This window comes from Narcine bancroftii, chromosome 1, assembly GCF_036971445.1.
Source record: "Narcine bancroftii isolate sNarBan1 chromosome 1, sNarBan1.hap1, whole genome shotgun sequence".
NCBI lineage: Eukaryota > Metazoa > Chordata > Chondrichthyes > Torpediniformes > Narcinidae > Narcine > Narcine bancroftii.
The window spans coordinates 129,256,385-129,280,953 of NC_091469.1; the positions used below are offsets into that span (position 1 = coordinate 129,256,385).

General features: G+C 40.3%; 1 protein-coding gene across 3 annotated transcripts in view; it reads right to left on the reverse strand.

The window, feature by feature from the left end:
* erbin (erbb2 interacting protein) overlaps positions 1 to 24,569 on the reverse strand; it is a 313,125-nt gene that overhangs the window by 281,741 nt on the left and 6,815 nt on the right. The window contains exon 2 of one of the 3 annotated variants that reach the window (XM_069939193.1): positions 10,489 to 10,561. The exons of the other annotated variants lie outside the window; for them this stretch is intronic. The gene's annotated coding sequence lies outside the window, so the exon portion shown is untranslated. The remainder of the gene's footprint in view (positions 1 to 10,488; positions 10,562 to 24,569) is intronic. 3 annotated transcript variants of the gene reach the window in all.

Below are 24,569 nucleotides of genomic sequence, written 5' to 3' on the forward strand. Positions count from 1 at the left end.
CACCGTTATTTGTCCATTCCATGGTTTCCTTCGTTTAAGAAGGTTGTGAAATGTTTACGTTGCGATATCTACCTCAGATATTTATGAAGCATTGTGATTTCTCAAAGAACGTCTTTTATAAAATTTTATTAAATTTTTGACAAGCACACGAGTCACAAGTTTCATTTATATGCACCCGTTCATTTGCGAGAGCACATAACATGCCAGGGGGCGGGCTCATGTCACCACATTGAGTGGGGAGGGTGGAGGGGGGTACAAGTCGTGGAAAATGGGGAGCTGGGTAGCAGGGACATACCCTTACAGGATGGTCATGATGGCAGAACGGATGGCCTGGTACCCATGGCCCTGCTGATCAGCACAATCTGTGCTATTGGGTGCAGGACCATCTGCTTCAACCAATGTCCATTCTGAAGGGAGGTCTTCCTTGTTAATCTCACATATATTGTGCAGTCTTCTTCTTTGGCTTGGCTTCGCGGACGAAGATTTATGGAGGGGGTAAAAGTCCACGTCAGCTGCAGGCTCGTTTGTGGCTGACAAGTCCGATGCGGGACAGGCAGACACGGTTGCAGCGGCTGCAGGGGAAAATTGGTTGGTTGGGGTTGGGTGTTGGGTTTTTCCTCCTTTGCCTTTTGTCAGTGAGGTGGGCTCTGCGGTCTTCTTCAAAGGAGGTTGCTGCCCGCCAAACTGTGAGGCGCCAAGATGCACGGTTTGAGGCGATATCAGCCCACTGGCGGTGGTCAATGTGGCAGGCACCAAGAGATTTCTTTAGGCAGTCCTTGTACCTTTTCTTTGGTGCACCTCTGTCACAGTGGCCAGTGGAGAGCTCGTCATATAACACGATCTTGGGAAGGCGATGGTCCTCCATTCTGGACACGTGACCCACCCAGCGCAGCTGGATCTTCAGCAGCGTGGACTCGATGCTGTCGACCTCTGCCATCTCGAGTACTTCGACGTTAGGGATGAAAGCGCTCCAATGGATGTTGAGGATGGAGCGGAGACAACGCTGGTGGAAGCGTTCTAGGAGCCGTAGGTGATGCCGGTAGAGGACCCATGATTCGGAGCCGAACAGGAGTGTGGGTATGACAACGGCTCTGTATATGCTTATCTTTGTGAGGTTTTTCAGTTGGTTGTTTTTCCAGACTCTTTTGTGTAGTCTTCCAAAGGCGCTATTTGCTTGGCGAGTCTGTTGTCTATCTCATTGTCGATCCTTGCATCTGATGAAATGGTGCAGCCGAGATAGGTAAACTGGTTGACCGTTTTGAGTTTTGCGTGCCCGATGGAGATGTGGGGGGGCTGGTAGTCATGGTGGGGAGCTGGCTGACTCAGGCAGTGGTGTGTTGGCTTGTGAATGCAGAGCTGAGGGAAAGGAGACAGAGGGACAAGGAAGATACACAGCTGCTGCATTCCAGAAAATTATTCTCAGGCCGTGTAAAAGGATCGAAACAGAAATGAATGACTCACTCCCATTCTGACATTTTACCTCCTCGACCTCTAGTAAATTTCCCAGAAAACCTGTGGTCTCAGGTTGACTGCAGGCATTACGTGAACAACAGATGACACGAGATTCACATCACACTCGACGTCATCGCAGTAGCGCTGTATGTCCCATGTACATCAGACAAAAGTTGATGTCACCACAACAGCGTTGCAAGTTCCGCCTCCTCACTTACCACACTTCCAGCATTCTGTCTAAGCATGCAGTATGATATGAACACGGAGTTTTAGGCGTTTCTGTGTGAATGGCCACACTGAAAGTTAAGCGTGACAATTACTGACAGGAAAAAAAAGTTAGTTATATGTAAAAAAAATGAGACAGCTGCAGGAAAGGAGACATGGTGACTACAGAAACGGGAGAAATCAATGTCATCTGGTTGAAGGATGCCCAGACAGGAAGAGGTGCCATTCCTCCCTGCTCCATTTCCTTGCCCACATGTCTGCCCATTGTCTCATGCACCACAAGACAGACCACCAGCTAATTGGAGGAACAACACCTCTTATTCTGTCTGGTACCCTCCAACTGGATGGCATCAACAGACTTCTCCAGTTTCCGTAACACCCCACCCCCCCCCCAACGCCTTCTTTCCTATAGGTCGCTCTCTCTTTTCCCCCCGGTCTCCTTCACAGCATTAAGAGCTCACGATACAAGATTCAATTTATTGTCAAGTTACAAAGATGGTGCATAAGGCCATCTGCTGAAATTGCCTAAGTATCTCTTACAGTCAGAAAGAGAAGCAAAAGATGGTTCCCGCTGAGTCCGTGTCCATGCATTTCCCGCAGTCACCGTCTCCATGCATTTGTTCCCAGCACTCCTGCAGCCACACAAAGTCCAGTCCAAACCATCAACAGCCCGAGCTCCAGATATGAACCTCCCACATGATCAGGAACCCTTCAGCTCCCTTGGCACTCTCTCACATCCCAGTTCTAAGACCTGGTACCTCTTCAGCCAGTCTTGAGCCAGTCTCCAGAATTCTACCATCCAGTGGGAATCCCTTGACTGCAGTCGCCAGCAGCCAGTCACCTGTGTTCTTCAGCCTCAGAGCCACCACGATCACCATCCCGTGGACAGTGTCCTCTGCTTCTCTTTATCAAATTATAGTTGCAGTACTTTTAAATAAAACCACTGTCAGCGCCATTTGAAGCCTGTACAGAGCTTACAGCTGTAGAACTGCGATGGTTGGATCCCACGTGACATCCTATAGACACTACAAGTCCTGGTGAGTTCTTCCAGCATTTGTATTTTAATAAATCTACTCAACACCCTGAAGAGAACCAAAGTCATGAACATCTATTTTCAAACCTTCAAAAGCAGTGCATATAGAAATATGCTTATTACAGACCAAAAAACAATTTAAAATGCAAGTACATACAACCACAGCTTCATTTCACAAGTGGTAAAAACAGACTTGATGCACACTCTTTCAGTCAGCCATTAAGAGTAAAAAAAATATATGGAAAAATCTTGACCTAATTATATAGAACCAGGCAGACATCATCTGAAATATTGTGAACAGGTCTAGACTCTATACCCAACAAAAGACATAGAGGGAGTTCAAGTCTCATTAGATTACAATTCCTGGAACAGTAGGTTTATTGTACAAGCAGATAGGCCATATTATACTCCTGACTTTAGAAGACTGAGAGGTGACCACATTGAAATGTAAAAAGCTCCTAAATGCAGCTGGATGGAATAGATGTGGAGTTAAACTTTTCCCTGGTTAGGGAGTCCTGAACCAAGGTCCCAAAATAAGGAGATAAAATTTCAGAGCAGATAAAATCTCTTCCCCCAGAAGGCAGCAAATCATTGGAAAAGTTGTGGACACTAATTTGCACAATATATTCAAGAGAGATCAACTTTAAAAAAAAATAGAGAATTTAGATTTACTAGACAAGTGGGGAAGGAATGGCAGAGAATTTAACTCAGACAATAAGGCGATAAGGTTATTGTCATATGCATTGTACAATGTAGATAGGCACCAAATTTTCTTGGAGTCAGTTCTGCAGTGCAGAAATAGGCCATTCAGCCCAACTAATTCATTCAGCCCATATACCTCAAAACCTTTCCTATCCTTGACTAAATATCTTTTCAGTGTTACAATTGTCCCCATCTCTCCCACTTCCTCTAAAAGCTTACATTTCTTGCAATATTACTGCAGCTGAACTTTTACCTTGCAAAATAAACTATAATACTAGATAACTGAATAACTAGAACTATACAACTACTGAATTGAATTATAAAGACAATAAATACAAAGAAGAATATTAAGTTATCCCATGGGTTTTTTTTAAACTTATTAGTGCAGACAGTCCTTTTGTGGTATTAGAGCAGTCCCTGATTAATGTAACAAGGGAGGTTCAAAATCCCAACAGCCCATAAAAAGGAAAGATTCTTTAACCTAGATGTGCCGGTTTTCAGGCTTCTGTTTCTTCAACCCAAAGGGTAGTAGTGAAAAGAGATTGTAACCAGGGTGCTGGGGGTCCTTGATGATGTTGGCCGACTTCTTGTCACAGATGTATTCAGTGGATCATTGTCTATGATGGACCTGGCTACATTTGCTCTCTTCCGGAGCCTCCTGAATTAATGGGCAGTTGAATTCCAAAAACCATGCTGTAATGAACAGTCATCTTATTTTCCATAGTGCCCCTGTAGAAGTTTGATAGAGTATTCAGTGATGTGCCAAATTTCCTCATTCCTTGGAAATTAGAGATCTTGGTATGCATTCTTCAGTCATTGTGTTGACTTGAGGAAAGGTTTTCTGAAATATGGGCTCTCAGGAACTTGAAGGTTCTAAATCCACTCCACCTCTGTCACATCAATGTGAATAAATGTTGCAGTTTGATGGAATAGACAAGGTTAACAATCTTTTTCCTCAGGATAGACACCTTCAAACAGAAGGTGGTGGGTATAATTAAGTGAGAGAGGCAGGGACAACTCTAACATTCAAAAGCCATTCAGATAGGTACGTGGATAAGAAAGTTTTTTTTTACAGGGACAGCATCCAAATACAGGTAAATGTGACTAGCTTTGTCAGCATAGACAAATTGGGCTGTAGACTCTATAGAAGAGTTAGTGCAAAAAAAAGCTGCTGAGGTACAAGACCACCTGCGACTATTTTTCAATGGCAAGTTCAGAATATCCTATTCCTGTTCAAACATCTGATCACCTACAAGGATCCGGTCACCAAAACAATCAAAACTAAAATAATCTTCACAGATTTATAAAGAATGGGTGCCATTTTACCAGCTCATTTGGTTAAGCATGTAAAAAGAGGCTGCATTTTCATTAATTAAAATAGCAGACATGTGGTGAAGGATAATGAAACCTGTTTATGCAAGTCTTTCAATAACTTAGATTCATTAAGAACATTTACTGCTTGAATTTGGAAAATACTCAATCCAGAAGGCCTAATATAACTATTTTCATTTTAATCAAAATTCATAATGCAACCAATTAGCTTCAAAACATATTAAATATAATTTCAAAAATGATACTCCTGTGAGAGAAACAATCAAATGTTGCGACTAATAAGGGCTTATTACTTAATAATTCTCACGCATAGATGGCACCGACACAAGGTTTATAGGTATACTGTAGTTATGGCAGCAGTTTTGATTGGCAGACAGCAACACTTAATTTGATTTGCCAGTTAGAAATGAATGATACCTATTGCATATTTAATATCCAAGCCATTCAAGAAGCAAAATAAATGGGAATTAGTGACAAAGTTAACTACATGGTCAAAGATTTTAAGGAAATTTTGAGATAGAAGAGGCAGATTGGGGATACAGTAAGGAAGATAGTATAAAAGGCCAAGGTGGTCGAAGACAAAGGAGTGACATACATGGGTGGACGAAAGCAACCAATTCACAGGCTAAAGGCAGCTGCTAACGGGAGGTACAACGGGAGGTACAACGGGAGGTACAACGGGAGGTACAACGGGAGGTACAACGGGAGGTACAACGGGAGGTACAACGGGAGGTACAACGGGAGGTACAACGGGAGGTACAACGGGAGGTACAACGGGAGGTACAACGGGAGGTACAACGGGAGGTACAACGGGAGGTACAACGGGAGGTACAACGGGAGGTACAACGGGAGGTACAACGGGAGGTACAACGGGAGGTACAACGGGAGGTACAACGGGAGGTACAACGGGAGGTACAACGGGAGGTACAACGGGAGGTACAACGGGAGGTACAACGGGAGGTGCTAGAAATGCTCAAATTTTTAAGTGTAACATTTAATTTTGCATAGGAAGAGGTGAAAGTTGAAGAAAAAAACTTCCAGCTGGGCAAAGAGCAGACGACCGAGAGAGTGAGTGCTGATCAAGGTGAATGACTTACAAAAGCTTCATCTAGAAGTGTAAGCAGATGAGGAATTAAATCAAAAGAAACAGAATGTTGGTGACAAGAGATGGAAAACTGGCTAATTATCTGAAAATTCATCACAAGATCCTAAAAGTAGAAATGGGTTAAATTGGAAAGAGATGCTATTTGGTGGGCTCCACTACAACTTGGCATGAGAGCAAAGGCCAGACGAAAATATGACCAGTAGAAACTCAAGGTAACCCACACACTAAATAAAGATGTTCCTCAGAGTAAATACTCAATCTGTGCTTGGTTTTCCTGATACAGAACAATAAACTAGTAGTAAAGCTGTAATAGTTTCACCAGGGAACGTTTAGATCTCAGGACAATAACAAAAGGGAGAAAAGTAGGTAGGTCTATGCATCTCTTGTTGGCTGCACCTGGCTTTTCTTTCTTTATTCACATTTCAAAATCTGGACATCCAGGCAAAGCTAGAATTCATCACCATCCCAAATACCCCCAAAGGAGATGGTTAAAAAAGATAAAGGTTCCATTATTGTCAAGTAATACTATATTTAGAATGTAACATGCACAAAATTCTTTAACTTTGTCTATCATAAGGAAAACAGAGTTGGCACTTCTCAAGTGCCTTCTCACAGAAATGAGGCCCCAGCAAGGAATAAACTTGTGACCCCTGATTTACAAGACCAGGGCTCTAACCACTGAGCTATCAGGAGCCTCTAGTGAGCTCACTTCTTGATTCACAACAGTCCCAACACATTGATGGGTATGTAATTGCAGGATTAGACCCAGCAATGAAGGAATGACAATTTCCTGGATGGTGTGCAACCTGGACAGGAACCTGCAAATGCTGTGCCTGCTGCCTGGTTCCTGGAAGTAGAAATCATAGCTTTGGATTATGTTATTGGAATAACTTAGGTGAGCACCTCTTGTGCATTGAGTACATGGTATAAAATTAAGCATTGGTAGAGACAGAATAAATGTATAGGGTAGTTGATGAGGTGCTGAACAAGAAGGCTTGTGTTCCAAATGGAGAATTGTTGGAGAATTGTTGCAGCAACAGGTAACCATAAAAGTGGAGCATTCAGTCATCCTATTTGTGGGAGGTGGTGTGTGGGCATTGGTGAAAATGGAAGATGCCCGAATACAACAGAAGAAATAAAGGAGAGAAAGGAAGATTTTCTCTGGGTGGCATCAGACTGAAGAGGTCAAAGATTATAAAATGGACAGTGAAGGTTAAAATAGCAAAAAGAAACCATCTTGTTCTTTGTTCAGGGAAATGGTACAACAAATGGATAACATAAATAGAGTCAATACGATCTTGGGTGGAAGGATACTATAGTTGAAAAATAAACAGCCCTGACAGGTTGGAAGAACAGACTAGCGATATGCCTTTCAAGGTTAACTAAAGTAGAGATGGATAAGGCCATGGAAATCTATTTAAATGACAGTACACTGATTTTACTCAGATTAGAGTTCAGCTCTATCATTAAGCAGACAGTTTTGAACAGCTGTTTTTCATTCCTTTCTAATGTACATGCAACTATTACAGCATTCACAGGATATTTTAATAAACCAGATTAAAGTCAAAAAGCTTAATATTGAATTCATCAAGGGTCAAATTCCTCAGATTGACAATATTGGCAGCATTCGATAATCACAATATCGCATTCAATCCACTATCAACAACTCAATGTTCTTGGGCATTCTATTCTAGAAAAATAGAGAAGCTTTTATACAATCTGCTGAGTAACAATCCATTCCGCTGGATCATTTCAATCTGTGGAGACAGAAAAAAGGCACAAGATGCCAGATTCTTGGCACCACCTGTTATCCAACACCAACAGAGTCAGAAATTGTTTAAGACAGGATGAAAATCACACGCTGCTGGAATTGGCAAAGACTGTTGGAGAAGCAAAGAAGAAATTATATCATGCATTGTTTCAAACAAACTTACAAAGGCAAGATTAAAGGTTTGTTCTGACTACGGTGCACCTCGAAAAGAGAAAGACACTATGAAATTTCAAAATAGGGTAAAAGAGGGAATTAGGAACACAAGATTGCCCAAAGTGTATCTAGGCTAAGAAGCCACAAAGAACTCTTGCCCTTATTGGCTACAGCACAAGTTACAAGAGGAGGGAGATTGTGTTACAATTACCCAAAAATGACAATTGAGTCAGTAATGGAACTACATAGGATCTACTCAAACACCAAAGAACACCATATCCTGGAAATTATACGAAAGCAGAAAATGTTGGAAGTACTCAGATGAGGCAGCGTCTGTGACAGAGTGGTCAATTCTGGTGAAAAGTCATCAACATGAAACTTTTCACACTTGTCCATCTGGGCATTTTTCTGGCTTTTTAAAATCATTTCAGTCCAAGAAAATTACATGAACAATTTAATTTCAGTGGAGAATACACAGAGGATGTTTTAGTGGACATTACCAAGATTGGAAGATTTTTTAGCTAGGAGAAAAGATTGGATTGTCTTGGCCTGTTCCCATCATTAAGAGTAAGGGAACTTTTAATGAAACGAGGGCTGTATAAAATGAAGAGTCTGGGTAGGAAGGAGTAGTTTCCCTCAAATTGATGGAAAGCAGTATCTATGCAAGGTATTTAGTAGAAGGATTCAAGGGGAGTGGAGAGTATTCAGCTGAAGATATTATGACTGCAGCAAAAATCCTTATTTAAATAGTACTTATGCTCTTGAACTGATTAAAAACTACAAGGTTATTGATAAGATCTAAAAAGTGGAAGATAGCAATGCTTCTGTCACACTAAAAAAGATAAATGGTTTTGAGTTCCATAAATTACATTAAACTGATCGTTGAATACTATACATACAGAATCCTGTATCGAAGTACGTTTCCCCATAGATGACAAGCTTGTGACTGGACAGTTTTCAGTTATAGGTTTTTTCCAATTAATGGAAAAATGGCTTTAAGCAGGCTCAGTAGAGCATCAACAGAATTGCATCAGTTGTTAAACAACAAAAAAAAATGGCAGGCTTTGAGCATGAAATAAAGTTTAACACATACCCAAAAAAACATGATCTCTGCTTACAAAATAAGAAAAATGCAGTACTAAATACTAGAAATTCTCCTCCACGGCTTCGTACCGTACACAAGAGCTCTGCTGCCATCAAAATGGTGCCAACAGAGTGCCAGAGCCCCACATGGCAAGTCAGGTGATACTTTTTTCAACTTGTGATGTCATTTCAGGCCACAAAAAAAGTTTGTTTGAGGGATCATTTTGGTTAACGGAACTTCAGATAAGGGGAAATGCACTGTATTAACAATAAACACAAATTTTAACAAAATAGTGCTTTCTGCATTACTCGCTTTTATACTGCCCTACAGATACTAAAATTTCAAGTGCGTAATCACACAGAATAAGCTACATCAATTCAATTTCAAATGGGACAGTCAGCTTACCGAGTTCACAAAAGCCAAACACAGCAGGATGCATATGGAACAGAGATCAGGCAATGAGTATGCACCGATACTTTATTACAAGCATAATAATCTAGATGAATTTAATCAAGTTTAATATGTAAAGTAAATCAATGATCTTGATACCAGAAAAATTAAATTCATAAAATCTTCAAAAATGAAAATGTAGTGATAGAAATATTGATCTTCAATAATGATATTTTGAAACATTTGCAGAAAATATACATTTATTAACTTTTATATTTGAATTGTTTAGCTTTCGTCATTCTTTCACAAAAGGAAATGAAATTCAAATGCATCAGACTGATGAGATTAAAGCATGAATCTCCATTATTTGCCAACATTCTTACAAATTCAATTCACAATAGAATTTTGTTTAAATTAGTTTGGAGATACAGTATAGAAACAAGACCTTCAGACCACCTGCCCAGATACATCAATTGATCTTTTGGGGGGGGGGGTGGGGGGAGAAGAGAGAAGGACCAGGAAGAAAGAAAAAAGTTTCATATTAATACATCTATATCCTTATCCATTCATATTCATTCATGCAATCTTCCCAATCAGCTTCAGCCAACAACCAAGGATTTCATCAAAAGTTCAAACTTAGCACAGACTCTTAATTTGAAATTTTTTGTGCTTAATCCTCATCCTTTTTCATCTTTGCCTCTCAACTACTGGAACCCCTGCTTCAGTTTTTTTTAAATAAAATTTCCAATAAATCTGCAGAGCACCCTCTCAGAATCTTCAATGGCTTCCTATTTTGAGATATAATATGGCATCTAATTTTAACATTTGTGCTTTTTGGATGTAATATTTCACACCTATTTTTAGACTTGTCATTGGGTGATAGCGACCCTCAATCCCATTTCTCAGAAGACCAGTAAGCTTCTATTCAGGATATGGATTTGAAAAGTTGTCTACAACTTTACGCTCAAATTTTTGACAAGGACTGTCAAAGCTGTTTCAGGACTGAATCCTTCATCCATTTGGGAAAAAGTTACTTTCAACTCCATTCAACTCCCAATTCCAAACTGCCACCATCTCCGTCAAGCTTTGAAAGCAATGCACTAATCACAGAATTCTGTTTTTTTAATTTTCCCAAGAATCCATAAATTAAAAAGTGAGTTGGCCAAATGACTTTCTGAATCTGCTGCACTTTTCAAAATCACAAGTGATTTAAATCAGGATCAGCAAATTGCTTTACCTACCTCTTCCCAAAAACTTTGCCTCTATCGTAGATTGGATGGATGCCAAACTCCAATCAGAATCTATTCATTGACTCTGTAATTGAAAATTCCCAAGAGTCAGGACCCTCAGAAGAAATTTCTCTAATGACCATTTCAAGTGGTTCATTCCACAGATCTCATTGGAGAAAACATGCTCCAAATCTTGTTTCAGAAATTTTTTTTCTCACATTCTTCTGTACTTCAAAAGTTAATAGTCGATCTACAATCTATCCCTGAATGCATTTCTTAAATGCAACAACCAAAATTGTATTCAGTACATAGTATGTGGCTTCACCTACGCTCTGAAATGGTTCCACACGCATTGCGATAGAAACCAATGTTCCATTATCTTGCTAACCGTTTGCGGAACCTGCACGTCAACCTTACATCAAGAACACCCAGATCTTTTATGGATTACAGGTTTATACAACTGATAATATTCAAAGAACCAGTTTTGAGGTACAAGAGCTGATTCAGTGTCATGAAACAAAGGGGAGGACAAACTATTTTACTAAATAGCAATTCTCCAAAGCACTTGATCAGACATGAAAACATTAAATGACGTTTCCATAGATATCAGATCAATATGCTGGATTTTTAAAAATAAACCTGGGACAGTTTGTGTATTTTTTTTAAATTGGAATAGAGAGGAAATTAATTATATTCAGAAGAAACTGGTGAACAAATCTAGACTTAAAAAGTATACGTTTGCTGTAGCAGAAAAGTGCAAAATGTGTTGTATATGAAGATTTGTAGTTGTAACAAAAAGAATAGCATGCTGAATAGTAATTGGCTCCTGGTTTTCTTGGGGGGGGGGGAATAATCTGCTTGCAAACCCTCTCCCCACCATTGAATATATAACAATTTTTAAAATATTTTCAATAATGCCCCATGGTGCTTTATAACCAAGATTCAATTAGAATTGAAGGGCACAAAAGCTAACAATTCCATGACTAAGGTTTTTAAATTTAGGAGTAAGTATTAGCCAGGACACCAGAGAGCTCAAAGCTAATTTTTAAACAGTGCCATGAGACCTTTTAGAACTAAAGAATCGTTAATGGATAGGACTTCAATATCTCATCCAAAAGATCACATCAGTAAGACAGCACTCTCTCATACTTCAGTGTCAGCACGGATTATATACATATAAATGACAGTTACTGAAGAGTCCTTTAAAGCAACAATATACTACTGAAATACACAGGATCAGTTCCCTCTAATGGGCCTAACAGCACACACAGGACCAAACTAAAATGGGGTTCAAATTTGCTGCAATAGCTCACTATTATCCAAGTAGCCAGCCACCAACCCATCTTCAACTGTGATGTGATTTTGCCAGAAGAAACAATTTGCTTCCTGAACTCAGAACTTCTTTTCCTTTCTAATATTCCACTTAAAAATCAGAACTACAAGATACAAATTTAAAGTTACTATGTAGATCAGTGATGCAGTTACTTTTTCCAAAGGCCAAACCAGACTAACATTACTGCAGCATTAGCAAACATTACTGGAGAGTTAGTCATATTTCCACCAGACTATTGTCTGAAATCATCCTACCTCCCACAAAAACCTGACACAGCAGAGAAGATAATATAACTAACAATAGCTGCAAAGTGAATACAATTTGAAGGCTTGAATCAAAAGATAAATGCAAGACGTATTATTAGAATCTCTAGAGATTATGTTTGTACTTTATAAACTACAATATTGAAATGAAAATTCAAACCAGTCCATAATCACAAGATAAATAATTTTCTTTATTTCACAAAACCTACACACTAGGCCTTTTCACACCGCGGGTGAGCGGTGACCCTATTTGGACTCAGATGAAATTCCCAGGAAGGCAGGAGCTCCCGGGCCTTTCATACCCGCGGTCTAACTTCCCTGTAATTGGTCATCTCCAGCAATTTCAGGGGGCCCCGTCCCCAGGAATTATGTGTTACTTACTCACAGGAGTGAGAGACTACTCTAACCAAATTTTCAGGACCTTTGAATTGGACCTTTATGTCACTCCCCATAGATCATTCAAACCAACCTTCACTGATATGTGAACTGGATACGGGGTGTTGGTTTCATCATCACACAAATACGTCTTTAAAGCATTTCTTTACCCAGTTTTCCCCATCAGCATTGAATGAGATTCAGATTTAGTGATATGGTCCAAACGTTTAATGAGTCCCTCACCCCCCATTTCGTGGACTTCAGCAAATCACAGCAGCACAATGCAGGATCAATGGCCAGCTTTGTTACCCATAATCCCTCATGCAGCTGGAAAGCCTCTGGGAAATGGAGATGTTAAAAAATGTTAAAGCATTCACTTGCCTGCTAAAAGTTCCTGACCATCATGGATCCATCCTTGGAAATCCTCCACACCTCATCACTTCATTCTACAGGGACTAACTCCAAATTGCACCATGACAATATTCTCAATTCATGAAAAATAAATGATCACTCAGGCCAACAATTATTGTGCAATTTCAAAGGAATTAACTATTTCCTGGATTAAGCCAATGTATACAACCAATAAGATGATACTGCCCAAGACATATCCATTATTCATCTGCGTTAAACTAATACTAAAAAAGAACAAATCTCAAATTTTACAAAACATACTTTAATATAACATATCAAAGCAAGCATAGCAGTTTTAGATCTCAAGGAATACACAAGAGAAAATGCTTGTTTAAATGTGGAAGGATAGCAACCCGACTGGATTTGTCAAAAGGTACAGATTAATTTGTTAAATACCTTGGATACAAAGCCAACACCCAAGATTCCCATTTCCATTAGCACCAGACAAACTACATTGATTAGAAGGAATTTTGGAATAATCCAAGATCCTTCTTGAGGTCAGACAAGCCCTTTGGCTCAACTAGCCCATGACAATCAATTTGGTATTCTGGGTTAACCCTATTTGCCTATATTTGGTTCATCTCCTACCAAGTCTGTCTGAACCATAAATCTGTCCAAATTTCTTTTCAATCTTATTGTGCCTGTGTCTTCCAGCAGCTCAAGTGAAAAGAAAATTGCCTCTCTGGTCCCTCCAAAACCTTTCCCCTCTCACTTTAAACCTATGCCCTCTTGTTCTAGTAGCATTTACCCTGTGATTTTTTTTAAATGAGCCTTCATTTTATCCTTTCATGATGCTGTGAGCCTCTACAAGATCACCCATCTGCCTCCTTCACTCCAGCGAATAAAGACCCAACTTATCCAATGTCTCCTGACAACTCAACCATTCCAGTCTCAGCAACATCCTGGTGAATCTCCTCTGCACCCCTTCCAATTTCTTGTTGTCCTTCTTAAAGCTGGATGGCCAGAACTGCCAACAGTTTCACCAACAACATGTACGGAAGAATCACGAGTTCCCAACTTTTGGACTCTTATACTCTATCCAATGAAGGCCAGCAACCCAAACACCTTCTTGTTAAGTGATCCACTGGAGTTATTAATTTTCAAGGAACTGGGCACCACAACATTAGCCACCCTCCAGTCTTCCTTCACTGCACTACAGGTTGAAGATGAGACAATTATCTTACAAGGATCCTCTGCTCTTTCTTCCCTAGGTTCCCACAAGTTGAGGATACTCTTCATCAGGTCCTGGGGATTTGTTCACTTTAGTACACTGCAAGGCCATTGAATCCTTTCCCTGGTAGTTCTAATATAGTTCAGCACCTCACCACTTGTTTCCTTAATTCCTTGGCTTCCATGATCTCTTTCACAGCAAAGTATTTATTCAAAATCTCACCCATCACACACAAGGCCTTGTTGATCTTTATTGGAATCTACTCTTGTCCTCGTCACACTTTTATTCTTAATGTACCTGTAGAATCACTTGGGATTTTCCTTTATCTTGCCCACCGATTCCATCTCATTTTGCCCTTTGGATATCCCTCTGAAGCATACTCCTGCACTTCCTGTAATCATCAAGGAATTTGATCTACACTTCTTAAATCTAACCCATGCTCCCTTTTTCTTGAGCAAGTCTTCATACCTCCCTCATCAACTTGGGTTCCTTAAACTTGCCAGCCTAGCCCTTCATCCAAACAGGAACATGAAGTGCCTGAATTCTTTCTCTCACTTGTAAAAATGCATCATTTTCCAGCTATCTCCTTACTTGCAAACATCCACTCCCAACCACATCTGCAAGTTCCAGAATAAATGCTCTGAAGTCACTTTTGTCTCAATTAAGGACTTTAACTTGCAGACCAGAACCATTTTTCTCCATGTGTCCAGTGATCACAACTCCACAGAGCTCCTCCACTGTCACATCAGTCATTTACCCCATCTCCTTCCCCAAGAGGAAGTCCAGTGCTGTGTCCTCTCCAGTAAGATCAAAATATATTGATCGAGGAAGCTCTCATGGACACAAATTCCACTGTGTCCAAATACTTGGTGTCTTAAATCAATATTTAGCAAGTCTCCCAGTAATTCTACCCTATTACAACTATCAGTTGTTTCCCAATACTGCTACTCTTCCTACAGTTGACTATTTGAGAACCTATAACACCCAAGTCATTCCCTTGTTTCCAGGTTCTACCCATCGAGCTTCACTAGATGATCTCCTAAGAATATCATCTGAGCCCTGTTGTTGTCTTCCCTTATCAAAAAGGCAACCACTCCCTCTTCTCTTACCTGCCACTCTAAATCACACTTGTACCATCTGCATTGAGGAGCTGCAGTCTTGCCCTTCCCAGCCATATTTGTCAAGGCTAAAATAACCAAGTCTCCCAAGCCAGTCCACACCCTGAATTCATCTGACTTACCAGTTTCTCATCGAGATAAATAAATTCACTTCTGCTTCTTAAATAAATGTTGCTTTTGTAGCGGCGTCTACTCTGCTCCTGCAATAACACACACAACCAGATGGGTTGAGCTCAGTGAGCAGACTAGTTTATTGCAGGCTGCTGGGCTGTACTTGGACTCCCAGCCCAGACCTGGCTGAGAACCACGCTGGAGGATGCTGACGTCATCCGGGCGTCACGTGGTCCCTCAGCGCAGACTTCTGAGCCCCATGCTTGGAGGAAGGGAACACCCCCGATAGCGCCATTACAAGCGGGGCCGGTTCGCCTGCCTAGTGGTGAGCCGCCGCACTTTCTCCATTCCAAATAATCCATGTTCCTGAATGCTTAACATATGATATGAATGACAAATGAAATGGAGATTCCTGTGGAGGCACAAATGCAAAGAACTTTCTTCCAATAGAAAGCCAACAAACCAATGACAGACTAAATAACTGCCAGGTGTATTACAGTTATCCCCTCCGAAAGATTTCAACACGTCAAATCAAGATGGGACATTCATGTTGCAGCACCACAAAACTGGGTTTGGCCACACTTTGAATATTCGGTGCAATTCTCATTGCCCCATTACAGGAAAGCTTTGGAAAGGGCTCAGAAGAGATAGACCAAGATGTTCGAGAGGTTGGAAAAACTTGGGTTGTTTTCTCTGGAGCATCAGAGGCAGAGTGGCAACGTGATAGAAGTGCAGAAAAATCATGAGGCGTACTAATAGGACGGACAGACGGAATCATAATCCAGGGATGAAAGTGTCACACAATAGAGAATGTACAGTCAGGTAGAATCAGGTTGGGGGCAGGGGAAAGAGTTTAAAGAAAGTTTGCAGAATTTTTTTTTTAAGCATCAAAATCTACTGCATCCCTTGCCCTACAGTTTTGCTCAAACTCAACACCTGATTCTGACAAGAGCTTTGAATTTCCCTGCTACACAACCCTCCTTTTTTTTCTTTCAGGACCCATCTGGGACCATCTCAAAAAATCCTACTGCACTCCCTCCACCACCTGCCGGCAGTGAATTCCATGCACCCACCACTGTATGGGAAAATCACCTATTACATCCCCTCCATACTTACTCCCAAGCACCTTGTTGGCCATTTCAGACTTGGGAGAAAAGCCTCTGGCCATCCACATGATCAATGCCTCTTACCATCTACACCACCTCAAGGAATAAAGGCCAAGTTCATTCAATCTATCCTTTCCAGGCCACATCCTTATTAAGCTCTTCTGCACCGTTATAGCATCCACATCCTTCCTGTAGCGAGAAGACCAGAACTGAACACAATATTTCAAGTGGGGTCTAACCAAGGTCCTTTTCCGCTACAACATTACCTCACTGCTCTTGACTTGATCCTATGCTTAACGAAGGCCAACACCACCTTCATTAAAATCTACTGCATCAGCCTTGAGGGCCCCATGGACAAACCCCAAGATATCTCAGTTTGCCAACACTGCACGGAGTCCTCAGATTAACATTGTATTCAGTCTTCAAGTTTGACCTACCAAAGTGAAGTACAGTACTTCACACTTAGCTGGGTTAAACTCTATCTGCCACTTCTCATCCTTGCTCTGCATCCTAACAATGTCCCGTTGTAACCTCTGGCAGCCCTCCAAACTATACACAACACGACCAACCTTTGTGTCATTCACAAACTTGATAACCCATTTCCAAATCCAGATAATATTTATTTTTAAATCACGAAGAGGAGGGGGTCCAAGAACAGATCCTTGTGGAGCACCTCTGGTCATCAGCCTCCATGCAGAATATGAACCATCTCTAAGCAAGTCTATCCTGTATCCACAAAGAAAAACCTTCTTGGATTCCATGCCCCCTTACTTTCTGAATGAGCCTTGCATGGCAAACCTTATCAACTGCCTACTGAAATCTATAAACACTATATCCACTGTTCTACCTTCATCAATGTCCTTTGTTACCATATAACCATGTAACAGTTTATGGCATGGAAACAGGCTATTTCATCCCTTCAAGTCCATGGCGGTTCACTCAACAACTCCACTAGATCCCCCACCTATTCTCCACCCATAACCCTCTAACCCCCTCCTATCCATGTATATATCCAGCCCCCTCTTAAATGAAAGAATTAACTCTGCCTCAACTATTTCCTCTGGAAGATTATTCCATTCAGCCGCCACTCTCTGAGTGAAGAAGCATCCTCTAATGTTTCTCCTAAAATTTTGCCCCCCTTACCCTCAACTTGTGTCCTCTTGTTTCACCCTCCCCTGTTCTCAGGGGGAAAGAGTCTACTTGTATCTAGTCTATCTATTCCATTCATAATTTTAAACACCTCTATCAAATCCTCTCTCAACCATCTAGGTTCCAATAAATAAAGTCCTAACCTCTTCAATCTTTCTCTGTACTCTAGGTATTTTAAGCCAGGCAAAGAATTCAATCAGGCTCATGAGTCTCAACCTTCCTCTGTTGAGAATACACAATCAGATGGTACCACTCTGAATGCTTGCAAATCCCATCTCTCAGGATCTTTACCAATAGCTTGCCCATCCCTGAAGTTCAACTAACTGGTCTATAATTTCCTGGGTTAGTCTACTTCCTTTCTTGAATAAGAGAACATTTACAACCCTCCAATACCTCTCCTTCCCATAGTGATGATACAAACATAATTGGCAGTGACTCAGTCGTCTCCTCCCTCACTTCCCACAGTAGCCTTTTGTAAACTTCATCTGGTCCTGGCAACTTATCTAACTTTTGAGAAGTTCCACGCATCCTCTTTCTTAATGTCAATATGTTCAACCGTTTCATCTACTTTAAGACATCCTCACAATTATCAAGGTCCTTTTCGCTGGTGATTACAGAAGCAAAGTATTAATTGAGCAACTCCACTGTCACCCCTGATGGATCCTATCCTTTCTCCTCTCATCCTCATGTTTTTCCCATGTCTTGAGGTTTTCCTGAAACCTGTTCACCAAGGCCTTCTCATGGACACAGAGCTCTTCCAAGTCCTTTCCTGGCAATTTTGAAATTCTCTACAGCTCTATCAGTTCCCGTCTTAAAACGTGCAAAATTTTTCTTCTTAATGAGATTTCTAAATCGCTTACACACTAGGTTCTTTCACCATTCCAATACTTCACTACCTCAATGGAATATACTTGTGCAGATTGGCATGCAAATGCTCCCTGATCATTTGTCAGATTTTTCCTATACATTTCCCAGAGTGCATCTGATCCCAATTTATGCTCCCAATTTCCTGCCTCACATCACATTTTCCCCCTTCCCCGATCATCAATTCCTGTCCTTTACCAGCACTATGGTGAAGGATTGTGATTTAGCTTGTCCAAAATGTTTCCCCACAGAGATCTTACACCTGATCAGGTTCATTTCCCAATACCAGGTCAAGTATAGGCTCTCCTCTGGTTGCCTTATCCACATATTGTGCCTGGAAGCCTTCCAGAAAACATCTCCATCTGACCCTTCACTCTATAAAATGATGCCAATATTTGGAAAGTTAAAATCACCCATAGCAACCACCTTATTATGTTTGCTCCTTTCTATAATCTGCCTTCCTATCTACTGAACATCCCTGTAAATATTGGGGCATCAATAATATACACCCTGTGTAGTTCTCTTCCGGACTTGCTCACAGATTCAGTAGACAAACCCTCCACTACCTCACCCCTGTCCTTTTGCAGCTGTGATAGCATCCCTGATCAGCAAAGCCACTCCCCACCGCTTCTCACCACCCCACCCCCCCATCCTTTTTGAAATATCCAGAGCCCAGCACATTCCTGCTCCTTATACTTGGAAAAGGTGATCAGGGTTGGTGGTGGAAGTGGATAAGATAGTTGCATTTAAAAGGCTTCTAAACAGATGTTAATGTGAAGGGAATGGAGAGAGAACCATTACATGCCAGCCGCAGTTTTAATTTAATTTGGACATCATGTTTGTCACAGACACGTGGGCCAAAGGGCTGTTCTATGTTCATTTTTGAGCATGGAAGAATTTCACTTGTTTGGAAGGATCACATTTCGTTATACAAAAAAAACTGCTTCAAAAGCAATCCTGAAGCCATAAATCATATGTACACCCACAATGCCATTTCTGCTTTCAGCCACCTTTAAATTGATTACTTTGTACAACATTCCAACCTTCCTTTGTTTTCCATTCACGCAGAGACCCAGTTCATCAATTTTCTTCATTTATCAGCAATGAAAATTCCACAGCAATACTTTAAGTTAGCCTTGGTCTGAAATTCTAATATTACTACATTCACTTCAGCAATTGTAACTACAGTGATTTGACATGCAAAAAAAATGCTAAGATGACACATCCATTTCAAAATCTCTCATTACCCACCATTACAAATATAGTTCCTCCATTTTGTTACTTCCAGTGTGCAGCATTCACATTATTTCATCCAAAATCTCTTTGCAAGACTGCACTCTGGACTGAGTATGGGTTGATGAGCTGGACCAAACCCTCTCACTGGTACATGTGACAATAAACTTGATTAAATGTAAATTCAGGCAGTTCACTTTGTCTGTAAATGAGGCAACAGCAATTTAATATTGCTAAGGACAAGGAGGAACACAAAAGTCTACAAACTTTGTGATGTAGTAGAGAAAAAAAAGATGCCTGAAGAACTCAACAGGTCCTACAGCTTGAAGAAGGGGTTCAGGCCCGAAACGGTGGTCATACCTCCTTACCTCCAATGGATGCTGCGAGACCAGCTGAGTTCCTCTAGCATTTCTCCAAATAACGCGTTCAGTTCGATTCCACTTGTTTGCTACTAGAGGTCAATTGGGCTTAATAATGGAAGGAATCCCAGGCCTGAAACATTAATTTTTCTTTGCACATATTTTGCCTAACCTGCTGAGTGTTGACAAAATTTTTTTTGCCTGGAACCATCTTCCACTTCATTACTTTAAAAAGCATAACCATTTTCAATTAAAATGTAATATTACCACTGATTATATCAAACAGGTATTTTGGATATTTTCCTTATTAAAGCCATGGAATACTAAAAGCAATCATGGGCATGCATAAATATTTATCCTTTGGAATAAAACAACTCCTGTCTTGCTGAAGATCCACAACTTGTCTTTCAACTGGCATTTAGAACAAGGTCCTTCACAGCTCATACAAGGGAGCCAAGATGGAATATTGCAGAACGCCAGGTCAATTAAATGGTCAACTATTTCCAATTTTGAAACTTGATATTGGCAGTTCCGATTTAATATATGGCAGTATAGAAGAATGGAGTTACAGTATTTAATTTGTAACATTATTTTATTTGTTTTCATGTTAGGGAAATAATGTTGATTTTATTTTCCTAGTGTTTTACAATATATAATTATTAGCAAGTTAACAAAATGCTGACAAAATAAAGTTTTGCTTGTCAAGTGACAACTTCAATCAAAATATAAAACTGTTGCAAATTACAGTTGGTCCAATTATAAATACAATTCCATTCTTTGTACAAACACTGTGGCATTAAAGGTCTTAATAGGAAACTGTTTGCAGCCTGCACAAGACCCAGTTTAAACAATAAGCTTGTCAAGTACATTAACAAAATTTTCCATCAAAAACATCAACTATGCTAAAATGAAAAATTAACTTGAAACAATTTGTTTGAAAATATTAATATCTTTCCTCTGCCACCTTCCTCCCATTTGGAACACAGTCTCAATATGCAAGGTCAAAAACTCCTTCCACTTTATCCAGCAATACAAAGTAACAAACTATTTCCTTTGCAGAATTAAGTCACTTCCACAACAGTAGGAATACCTGTTCGCAACAAAGCTTACAATTTGAAAGCATACTTTTCTAAAAACGTAACTTATGGCTTGAGGAAATTAGTAATTGCTACAAGTTTCCATTAAACCTTCATCCCTGCTCAAAATATAAGTTGGCTGATCTTTAGCACCACTTTCTTTACCAACTTAAGTTTATCATCACCTGACTGAAAATATACAGCCAGATGAAACAGTGTTTCTCCAGACCATGGTGCATGGTCCAACTTCAGGTTCAATCCTCTTGGACAGAGAATTCCAAAGATTTACTACATGCTTGGTGAAGGGGTTTCTAAACTATTCTGTACTGATTGGCTGGCCTTTTTAAGACTGTGCCACCAGATTTTCAACATCAGCCAGGGGAAATATCATTCCCGCACTGACCCAAATAAGGATTTTCTGTATTACAATGAGATCACCTCCAAATGTTTTAAACTTCACAAGTTTAGTCCCAGTCTGGTTACCCTCTCCTCCAAGGATAAATCCTCACTTCATCCTAGGAATTAAGCGGGTGAACATTTGCTGCCCTCCCTCCATATTTTCATAGCCAAGAACCGAGACTTTTAGTTGTGGCTCTCACTAGCTGCCCTTAAAGTAGTTTACCATTATAATTCTTCTTTAAAAGTATATTTTTGGCTGCAGCAAGAATGTACATGTACAATCTCATTATTATAACTGCAGCAGGAGCCTTTAATATTGTACTCAAATATTCTTACAAAGGCTACAAACCATTTATCTACTTAAATGCTTTTGTTCTACAAGTTTAACCTCTTCATGTTGTCAAACTGAAAAGATAGTCATTCATGCCAGAAAGTCAATGCCAGCTCTCAGAGATTATTAGTCCCACCCATCTCTTCTCCACAATCTCTCCCTCCACCCCCCACCCCCCCAACCTATTCATTTTCACATGCATTGATTTCATCAGGGGAAATTTACAGTAGCTGATTGATGTGCCAGCTGCCTTCGGGATGCAGGGAGGAAATCATAGCATCTGGGAGGAAACTCAGTCACAAGGGGAAAATATACAAACTCCACACAAGCACCCCGAGATCAGCATCAAACCTGGGTTGAAAACCTGTGAAGCAGCAGTGATAATTACTTTATCACTGCACCATCCTCAACAAAAGATGGTCAAGGCCACCTTTTAGTCCCCACCATTTTAAAGTAATTTTGTGGCAAGATGCTGCTGGAAGGGGAAAACATACAATTGCGATGCTTAACAGGCACTTAGTCAAACACTGAAGATCTAAAAGGAGTGATGCGGACAGCGTACAGGTAGATGGGATTAGTTTAATTTGGCATCCGATTCAGCATGGACAATGTGGGCCGAAGAACCAGTTCCAGTGCTGTGTTGTTCAATTACATTCCATCCACCAAGTGTCATTTTTGATCTATGTTTGTCCTGGAGCCTTTTGCTTCATTTTCAGAATTTACAACTTTCTGCAGATTTTGAAAAATCAGCTGCAAACTTAAACATATTGCATTTGATCTCCTCACCCAAATCATTGATACACATGGTGAACAATAGAGACGGCAGCATCAAACTTGTCAGTTTCCAATACACATTGACTAACGTCTTGTGAGGCAGCTTATTCAAGCCATCTGAAGTCACTGAACACACCAGTTCCTCTCATCAATTCTGCTCTCTACATCCTCAAAACTGTCAAAGAAGTTGTCAAATATTACTTTAGGAGTCCATGTTGACTCCACCCAAGAATATTTTTTTAAGTGCCCTGTTACCACTTCCTACTTAAATTCCAAGCAATCACATTCCAAGAGGTTAGCTGGTCTGTAGTTTCCTTTACACGCTGTCACTTCTTATTTCAATAAGCAGGCTGCAGCAGAAGCTAAACAATTCAAGTTAGAGAAGGATATAACTAGCCAGTGTCCTGAAGGGTGCAAGCAGATACCTTCCTGCTCTTTGTTCACCTTGTAATAAACTGAGCAATGAATTACAGCAGTGGCTTTAATCACATACTGCTTGTTGTTTTGCAAAGAAATAAAAAACATGCCCCTCCCACTGGTAAATATAGGTGACTCAACTGCCAATCTTAAATAGCACTATTGTTAGTCCGCCAGTATCACACTGCAAATATTCAGATTCATTTAACTTCAATGTTTATAATAATAGGCTTGGAATTTATATTTGTATGGACTACTTATCCAGAACATTATTCATTCAGATATTATAACTTACTGGGATCATTTGCTTCTTAGGAGATTGACTGATGAGTCACGTGACAACAAATTAAGAAAATTATAGGTTATAGTGCCCCCTCCTTAACCCCTCCAGGTAGACCAAAGAGGCCAGTCTTCCTGGTCAATCATTAATGGTCTCAAGTATCAATACCTGGCTGGCTATCAAATTAAATTGGACATGGCTCCAAGCTTTCATTGGTATGAAAGATTCAGCCAGTTATTACTCCCAGAGACAATTTGATAGTTTACAAATTAACAAACCACATAATAAACACAATACCCAAGTATGGTGATACAAGAAGATGAAGTTGCCTAGCTGGATTGGTTTGCATCAAGATAGACACTGTACATGGTTAGAACCTCCAATTAGTCAATAACTTAAGAGTTTATATAACATGGAAACTCATCCACACCATCTAAAGTACTGGCATAAGCTGGTCCCATTTGCCTTTTTTTCCCCCCTATATGTATTTCTCTTTCCTAGCCATGCACCAGTCTAGACATCATTTACATTGTGATTGTACTCACTTCTACCATTTCCTCTGCCTGCTCATTCCAGATACCAACCACTCTACCTGAAGGTGGTTACCCTCAGCTTCCTTTCTAATCTTTCCCCTCAAATCTAGGATTTTTAAATTCTCTGACTGTGGACCACCCACTTTAGCTACATCCTCTGCTTTTTATAAAGCACTGCAAGGTCACTCCTCAGCCTCCTACCTGGAGTGAAAACAGCCTCTCTTTACAACTTAAGTTACAAATGTCTTCTGCACCCTTTGCAACTCAACAACAACCTGCTGAAGGATAGAGGACACAGCACTTCAAGTGCAGTCTCACTGGCATGTTGAACAACTGTAACGTAACACCCCAACTCTTGTACTCTATTCTTTGTGCATAGAAGGCAAGCAAAAACTTACTTTCACCACCCTGAGTTACCACTTTCAAGGAACTTTGCATTTGTATTCCAAGGTTTGTGTTCTACAACAGTCCTCGGGGCCATGCCAATTTACTGGAAATGTTCTGAAAACTACCAAAATGCAACATCTCACATTTATCCAAGGTAATTTTCTTCTTCAATTCCTTGGTTCACTTTCCCATCCATCTCAATCTTTAGGTAGCCTTTACTGTCCATTACATCACCAATGTTGGTGTCATCCACAAAATGACTAACCATGCTACTTATATTCTCATCTAAAAGCACTAATTTAGAAGAAAGGCAACACAGCACCCAGCTTCGATCCCTGTGGCACACCACAGGCTTCAAATGTGGAAAGCATCCTGTCACTACCAAGTTTGTATCCAATTGGCG